The 8,305-nt window shown below is 40.7% G+C and overlaps 1 pseudogene; it reads left to right on the forward strand.

Moving 5' to 3' along the window:
- The first annotated feature begins 515 nt into the window (after positions 1–515).
- On the forward strand, positions 516–2,327 carry LOC122454556 (annotated as a pseudogene).
- The last annotated feature ends 5,978 nt before the right edge of the window (positions 2,328–8,305 follow it).

Consider the following 8,305-nt stretch of genomic DNA (forward strand, 5'->3'; position numbering starts at 1 on the left):
GACCCACAGGGACACAAGAATCAATGGAAGGAGCAACAGAGCAGCAACGCTCAACAGCTCTCCTAAGCATGTTGAGCAAAAGTTAATCCTTTAATACAAAACTCAAAACTCTGTTCCCTGAATGACCTCCTCCTTCATCTATCTACAAACCCACCCAATTCTTCTCCCCAGATCTTTTTCCAAAATAGACCTAGAAAGACTACATGCATCACCACTTCTAGTTACTTTTGACTGCCTTGTAATGTCAGTATAAATCCATTGTTACAAAATGGGGGACCATTTCCAGGCCAAAAGGTACAGGTATATTCAGCTAAAATCCCTGCTCTATGGGAACACAGTATACTCTTTTTTTTTAATTAATTTATATTTTAATTGAAGGATAATTTCTTTACAGAATTTTGTTGTTTTCTGTCAAACATCAACATGAATCAGCCAGAGATGATAGCCACAGTATAGTCTTATCACTTCATTATTGGGGTTAAAAGAAAGCAAACCAGGAGTTGGCCCGCCGCCGCCCCCTGGTCCGCGCTCTCGGCCCTTCGGCCAGGCGGTACCCAGCCCTCCCGGCACCCCCGTCCTCTCCTCCCTCCGGCCTGCCCTTCCCCACGGGACTGCCACCCTCCACCTTCGCCCCAGCCCTCTTCTCTCCCCGCCGGAGCCGCGGAGGCAGCAGTAGCAGCAGCAGCAGCAAGAGAAGGAGCTGGAGGCGGCAGTGTCCGGGGAGTCCATGGCCTACAGTCAAGGAGGCAGCAAGAAGAAAGTCTGCTACTACTATGATGGTGATATTGTGAATTATTATTATTATGGACAGGGTCATCCCATGAAACCTCATAGGATCCGCATGACCCATAACTTGCCGCTAAATTATGGCTTATATAGAAAAATGGAAATATATAGGCCCCATAAAGCCACTGCTGAAGAAATGACAAAATACCACAGTGATGAGTACATCAAATTTCTACGTTAAATAAGACCAGATAACATGTCTGAGCATAGTAAGCAGATGCAGAGATTTAATGTTGGAGAGGACTGTCCAGTGTTTGATGGGCTTTTTGGGTTTTGTCAGCTTCCAACTGGTGGCTCAGTTGCTGGTGCTGTGAAGTTAAACCGACAACAAACTGATATGGCTGTTAAGTGGGCTGGAGGATTACATCATGCTAAGAAATCAGAAGCATCAGGATTCTGTTATGTTAATAATATTGTGCTTGCCATCCTTGAATTACTAAAGTATCATCAGAGAGTCTTATATATTGATATTGATATCCATCATGGTGATGGTGTTGAGGAGGCTTTTTATACAACAGATCATGTAATGACTGTATCGTTCCATAAATATGGGGAATACTTTCCTGGAACAGGAGACTTACGGGATATTGGTGCAGGAAAAGGCAAATACTATGCTGTCAATTTTCCAATGAGAGATGGTATAGATGATGAATCATATGGCCAGATATTTAAGCCTATTATTTCAAAAGTGATGGAGATGTATCAGCCTAGTGCTGTGGTGCTACAGTGAGGTGCAGACTCACTATCTGGTGATAGACTTGGTTGCTTCAATTTGACAGTTAAAGGTCATGCTAAATGTGTAGAAGTTGTAAAAGCTTTCAATTTACCATTACTGATGCTTGGGGGAGGTGGATACACAATCCGCAACGTTGCTCGGTGTTGGATATATGAGACTGCAGTTGCCCTTGACTGTGAGATTCCCAACGAATTGCCATATAATGATTATTTTGAGTATTTTGGACCAGACTTCAAACTGCATATTAGTCCTTCAAACATGACAAACCAGAACACTCCAGAATATATGGAAAAGATAAAACAGCATTTATCTGAAAATTTACGCATGTTGCCTCATGCACCTGGTGTCCAGATGCAAGCTATTCCAGAAGATGCAGTTCATGAAGATAGTGGAGATGAAGATGGAGAAGATACAGACAAGAGAATTTCTATTCGAGCATCAGATAAACAAATAGCTTGTGATGAAGAGTTCTCAGATTCTGAGGACGAAGGAGAAGGTGGTCATAGAAATGTGGCTGATCACAAGAAAGGAGCAAAAGAAGCTAGAATTGAAGAAGAAGGAAACGGAGGACAAAAAAGCAGATATTAAGGAGGAAGATAAATCCAAGGATAATAGTGGTGAAAAAACAGATACCAAAGGAGCCAAATCAGAACAGCTCAGCAATCCTTGAATTTGAGTCTCACCACTTTGAGAAACCATAAAAAAGTGAGCAAATGTTGGGAAGAAAAATGTTCTTTCTTTTTGAAGACTTCTGGCTTCATTTTATACTACTTTGGCATGGACTGTATTTATTTTCAAAATGACTTTTTTTGTTGTTTTTGTTTTTCTTGGCAAGTTTTATTGTGAGTTTTCTAATTATGAAGCAAAATTTCTTTTCTCCACCATGCTTTACGTGATAGTATTTAAAATTGATGTGTTATTATGTCAAAAAAATGATTAAAGAAGTAATTGGCCTTTCTGAGCTGATTTTTCCATCTTTTGTAATTATCTTTATTAAAAAATTGTACTTCAAAAAAAAAAAGCGAACCATTATACCTGCTTTCTCTCCTTGAATATTTTTTCATATATAAGATCATAGCATCCATATCATGATCCCTAAATCCACTAACTTTACACTTTTTTCCCTACTGATTAGCCTGATACCTCCTTCTTCCAGCATAATAGCTTTTCTTTTCATCAACACTGTCTACTCAGACAGCTGAGTCTCAGAATGTTTATTTTCCTATTTAACACCTAATAGCCATATTTTTCTAGTTTTTTGCAAAAAAAAATTTTCTAGGTACAGTTGATGCCTAGTTAGGCAACTTGAGATGGTAGTAGGAATATGAGTAGCCTTGAAAGGTATTTCTGTCAGATTTAGTGAGTATTGTGCAACCTTTGTTCTCATACAGTATAAGTCAATTTATTTTATTAATTCTATTTTTCTTCAGTTCAGTCACTCAGTTATGTCTAACTCTTTGCAACCCCATGGCTTTCTTAAACTAATGTTAAAATGAGTTTGCAATCTACAGCATATACTAAATGGGGCTAATGATTTGGAGATAAAGTAACATAAGCATCATATATATGGATTTTAATGTTTTCTCAGCTAATCCTCTGTGGCTCAGCTGGTAAAGAATCCACCTGCAATGTGGGAGACCTGGGTTCAATTCCTGGGTTGGGAAGATCCCCTGGAGAAGGGAATGGCTACCCACTCCAGTACTCTGGCCTGAAGAATTCCATGGACAGTCCATGGGGTCTCAAAGGGTTGGACATGACTGAGAGACTTTCACTTTCACTTTTTCAGCTAATCCACAAAACAACAGTGACAGTGTTTGCTTAGACACTTAAGCTACCTTGCACACTACAGCTTTCTGCCATTGAATACCATGCATTATACATGTACCTTTATGCAGCATCCACGGGGATTATCAGCCCATTTATAACTGGTGCCAATGACACCAGAGTACATGAAATGTCACATGTGTCAGGGAATGTTTGACGGGAGGATTCCTACGTGCTGTCTCTCATGAGTCCTTTGTCCCTCTTCAAGCAGAACAGCACGCTGCTCCTAGGGACTGAGGTCATTGTGTGAGGCAGGCTTGGGTCTCCTTTAGTAAACATTCTCTTTAGGACAAAACTGCTTAGTCTCGTTCCCCTTTCTTGAGATATGGATTGTCTCCTGACCTTGTGACTAACATTACCCCTTGTTCCCTTGTAACAGTTGCTGTATGTTTGGTTTTCTGATCTCTATCATTCCCGAAAGAAGTTTCTTGTACCACAGCCTATATATACTCATAGAAAAATCATTAAAGCACCTTTGCTCCATCAGAGCTTAGGTCCCCGGGTCTTTTTTTGTCTCTCTCTCTCTTTCTCTCTTTTACTTTCTTATCGTCGACTCCGTACCACCAGGTTCCGGTCCATTAAAGGACCCCAACAACATTTCTTTCTTTTCCTAAATCAAATTAAACCCAGTTCAAGCTCCAAGTGGCCAAGGATGACAAGAAGAACAAGATCAATCAGGTGTCAGTGATGCCTTATAAGAAAGGATCAAAAATTTTACAACAGAAAAACCATAGAGCTTATAGAGTCTAAAAAACAGAGATAGCCCCAGGTTCTGGCAGTTCATTCAAAGTCTGTCAATTTCTGGTGTCCATGGTTACCCATGTATCATTACAATTCAGACTCTGCCTTCTCTGGTGGTAGTGGGGATGGGAGGCACTTTCTGGTGCAATTAAATGTCTTTCACCTCCTAAACTACCACCACATTCCTATACCCATATCAAGGAATCTAACTGCATATCCCCAGAAAATGAGTCACTGCTCCCCAACCTTCAATCATAAAATGTTCTATTAGTAAACCCTCTTAGACAATTTCATCAGATCATCCCAGTGACATTTCACCTTTGGGAAGATAGGCTTATCTCAAGAGTTGTTGAGAAGAATTTGATGTTTCAAATTATAGTGGTCAGGGTAACAGTAGTAATTGTGAGAAATAAAACCCTCAATATTCATAGCTTAAAACAGTAGAGGACTTTCCTGGTGGTACAAGTGGATAAGAACCCACATACCAATGCAGGGGATATGGGTTTGATCCCTGGTCCGTGAAGATTCCACACGCCTCAGAGAAACTAAGCCTGTGTGCCACAAATATTGAGCTCGGGCTCCAGAGTCCATGAGCTGCGACTACTGAGGCCCACATGCCTAGGGCCTGTGGTCCCCAAGGGAAGCCACCGCAGAGAGGCCCAAGTGCCACAACAGAGTAGCCCCCTCCCTGCAATTAGAAAGAGTCTGTGCATAGCAGCAAAGACCCAGTGCAGCCAAAAATATTAAATAAACATATACTTTAAAAATAAAGTTGAAGTAAAATAAAAGTTTTTTAAAAACAGTAGAAAACTATGGATTTTCCTGGTGTGCATCATGCTCCATTCCACTCAGTCATTCAGGAACCCAGGCTGACAGAAGTTCAGCTGTTTTCAACTTGGGCTTCCAAGGTTGCTCTGGGCATAGATATCCAGCAAACCAAAGGAGGAGGGCAACATAGAGGCGGCACTCTGCTTCCTGTCCACCTTGGCTCGACAGCGACACCCAGCAACTCCTCTTACATCCTAGCAGCAGAATTGAGTTACAGAGCCTCACTTGGGAGCACGGGCACTGATAAATTCTATACGATGGAAGGGAAAGCATCTATTTTCATTAATAATTAGCCATTTCTACTACCAAATCATAGACAATCCAGATTTAAAATATATCTGTTCAGTTGTTCTTCCTAATTGGTAATGAGACTCTCCAAAGAGCCAATAATTGGGAAAAGGGTGAAAAGCAAGAAATCAACTGGATCAAGATTCTCCTGCATGATGTAGAGCAATGAACAAGGAACAGGACAGAAATTCATAGAGCAATCAAGCTGTGAAGAAGCACAAGTAGAGGCTGCCTGGCTCATCTTACAAGAAATTACAGCCTAATAAGGTCGGACACGACTGAGCAACTGAACCGAACTGAACTGACAGAAGGTTAAGTTAGTTTTCCTAAACAACAAAACTCATTAATGGGAGAAAAAGAAGAAAAAATTTTAAAAGCCTCAGATCCCTTGAGCCTTTGCCAGGTGCTTGTTCCACTAAGATTCAATTTTTCCACTTTTGGGGCCTTGTTTGTAACCCAAAAACATGGACGCAATTCTTTACAGTTAGAGCTGTGAGACTCCAGAAATGTCCCTTGGGAGGAGAGAGGAAGAGAGGTTCACACTCTCCCAGATGAGGCCGCTATGTACGTGCTGACTTCTGCATATACCTGTGATCAGGGTATAACTTCACAGCCTGGTGTCAACAGTCACCAGCAAGGCCTCTGCTTTTCATGCTTTGTTCCCATCTTGAACCACATACATTTAATTTTGGAAAGTCATTTGTTTCCTTTTTGGCAGCATTCAGACCAAAAACTGTAAATTTATTGCCAACAGGAACTACATTTAAAGTCACTGATGAGTCATGGGAAAAACACCCTGAAATTTCTATTTAGGGAGGATTCTGCTTCATCATTAAATCGTGTTCCCCAGGGTGGCTTTCACTGCTTTTGGAGAAGTACACTGTTCACTGGCTCCTGTTATTTATTCCTCACCTGAAGTCATTAGCTCAGTTTCTGATGCTAAAATTTGTTGCTATGGAAATAATTATTATTATTTCAGAAGACAAAAGGATAATGACTTCATGCATAACCTCATGAAGTAGCAGAAACTGATGAAAATCTCAGTAACAAAGATACTATTTTCATACTGAAGTTGCCAGTAAAATGTGTTAGAGAAAGGGGAGAAGGAATAAGAGGAAATAAAATGCCACTTGAATTACGTTGGCAGTTTCTTGAGTTTCTTTGTTAATCTAGTTGGAAAAGTAGAATTATGTTATCAGCTGATGATCCCTCCAGAGAGCTCCAGAAGCTGCTGGAATGAGGTACAATTTCAGAAAATTTACCTTTCAGAGTCTCTCTACCTTTGTTAGTAAAAGGCAACCCACAGCTTTTTCTATGTAACTTCTCTTTACAGAAGATGCCAAGACAGCAAGAGAACCAGGAAGACATAGAAAAATGACAGAATAATGAATGGAATTTCCCTGTTGATCATGAAAATTTCAGCTAAGGTCACAAAGCCACAAAGTAACAGGTATTTTATATACCCCACATTCTTGAGATAGCCACCAGCCACATCTCATGGCATTTACTAGTGAGGGCAACTAACATAACATCCCCATGCCCACTATACAGTGGTTCTCAAACATTGGCTACATACTAAAATAAGCTGGAGAACTTTTCAAAAAACACTCATGTCTGAGCCCAGTCAAGTCAGAATCTTTGTGGTTGGGCCCAAATACTAACGATCTTTTAAAGGCTTCCCAGGTGATTCTAATATACAGCCAGCTTGGAGAACCACTGATCCACAAGAACAAAAGATTAGAATCTTTGGAGTTGTACTTTATCTGTTTGTTTTGAATGCTCTGGCTTCTCCTTCCCTTTCTGGGCCCAGGTCAGGGAACTCTGCATTGAAGATGCCTCTAGCTATGATCCCGAAAGGACACACCCACCTACCTCAAAGGGAAACAGCATGTGGATACCAGCCACACGGCAGTTGTGGACACCCAGAGAAGGACCACAATAGCAGCAGTGAAATCAAAAGACTTTGGCCCTTTTCTGAAATCTCTCTCGCTTGTCCAGCCCAGCCCCAGAGGAGATAAAAGCAGAAAGGGGAGGAAGAAGAAAAAGACGATACCCCTTTCACTGCTAATACAAATACCTCAAGCTGAGGCCTGGCTGGCTGTGGGCCACTAAATTGGATGTGACATTTAAGTTTCAACATAGACCAGAGAAGGCTGGACTTTTCAATATCTGAAAATGACTGAAAACGCTGAATCTTCCCAAGATGTTATTAAAGGAAACAAAAGAAAAGTGATTCAAAAAAGAGTGTTTTAAAAAAGTAATAGAGGAAAAATAAACCACCTCATATTTGAATCCCACTTGAGATGTTCTATAAACCACTTGATGACTATACTTCCTATAATGAATTAATCGATCACATCATGAGGATTCAAAAGGCAATGACTTATATAACCTCCCATATTCCCTCTTTCAGGATTCTATCATAGGTAAGATAACAAAGGATTAAAAAACCAAAAAAAAAGGCTAATTTCAAAAAAAAAAGAGGAAATTCCAAACCCTCCTCCACTTTCTAGACCTAACCAAAGAGAGGAGTTATTCTATTTGCAGGGGTGGTACCCTTGGGATCATCTTACTCTTCTTCTGAAATGTATGGATCAGAAGCAACAACTGGGAGTCACCAGCTGAAACTGCTGGAGTGACTGGTGGGATGATCACTAGACTGGAAGCTAGACCTAAAGGTAACAGAGAGCTACAAGTCCATTCAGACTGGCCCACTCCATGGCTGTGAATATGGAAGTTATATAAGTCATTGTAAGTCACTCTTTCTTATTCACTTCCTAGGCGTAATTTACTCAAGGGTGAGAGATGAAAGAAAAGTCCTAGAGACCTACACCCATCTACAAAAGTATAGGCCACCATGCACCTCCCTGGACAAAGTACTGACTCTAAGTAGTTGACTGAGCTGTCCCCAGGAAGGCCATTTTGGCAAGGACATAGGTGATGGCTTCATTGATAGCACAAGCTTACATTTCTTCGCACAATACATCAAACAATCTTTTTATTCCTCTTTTTAGGAAAAGAAAATCTCTTTCCACAATCAAGTCCAAAGACCACTGGGTGTTGACTGAGAGGTATCCCATCAGCTTGCCATTTGTATTCTTT

Source organism: Cervus canadensis, chromosome 16 (genome assembly GCF_019320065.1).
Source record: "Cervus canadensis isolate Bull #8, Minnesota chromosome 16, ASM1932006v1, whole genome shotgun sequence".
NCBI lineage: Eukaryota > Metazoa > Chordata > Mammalia > Artiodactyla > Cervidae > Cervus > Cervus canadensis.